Raw genomic sequence first — 712 nt, 5'->3', positions numbered from 1 at the left:
CAAAGGGCTAGATCTACTGGTCAACTGGGACTCGGGGTGGCCTTCGGGGTGTAGCTATGCCACCGAAACATCGCACGGGTCCCGATGCATGTGTGAAAGTGTTCTGGAATGCGTAGACGCTCGTCTTGGGGCTCCGTGGTGTGGCCCCCTTCCACGGAAGGCAGAGCAGCCGTCAGTTAGAGGGGGGATGGTGCGGGTGCGGTGGAACCGGAGGGAATCTAGTGTTGGGTTGGGTCGTAGACGCCCGTCTTGGGGCTCCGTGGTGCGGCCCCCCCTCCACGGAAGGCAGAGCAGCTGTCACTTAGAGGGGGGATGGTGTGGGTGCCATGGAACCGGAGGGAATCTAGTGTTGGGTTGGGTCGGGGTGTAGCTATGGGTGGGGCTATGGGTGGAACTTATAACGTATGGATTAGTGAACTATTTAAATAGGTCAAATTGCTTGTCCCTGGGCGAGGTGGGACTAGTTTTTCGAAAAAAAAGTGGTTGCCATCTATGCCTACGGCCTTGCTTTCGGCACCTGGAGGGGGGAAACAGACGTGTGGGGTCTACACGGAGGGGATCTTGCTGTGGGTCTGGCCCGGATGTTGCTCCAAAGTGTTCCTATGGGCTGACCTAACACAACCGGGTGGGGAGGTCCACTGGTCAAAGCCCGTCCGTGCAAAGTCAAAGGGCTAGATCCCGTGGTCAAACACTACAGGGTTAGGCAGGACGG

Source organism: Triticum aestivum, chromosome 3A (genome assembly GCF_018294505.1).
Source record: "Triticum aestivum cultivar Chinese Spring chromosome 3A, IWGSC CS RefSeq v2.1, whole genome shotgun sequence".
NCBI lineage: Eukaryota > Viridiplantae > Streptophyta > Magnoliopsida > Poales > Poaceae > Triticum > Triticum aestivum.
The sequence above is the reverse complement of the archived record's forward strand: the minus strand, read 5'-3'. Positions refer to the sequence as shown.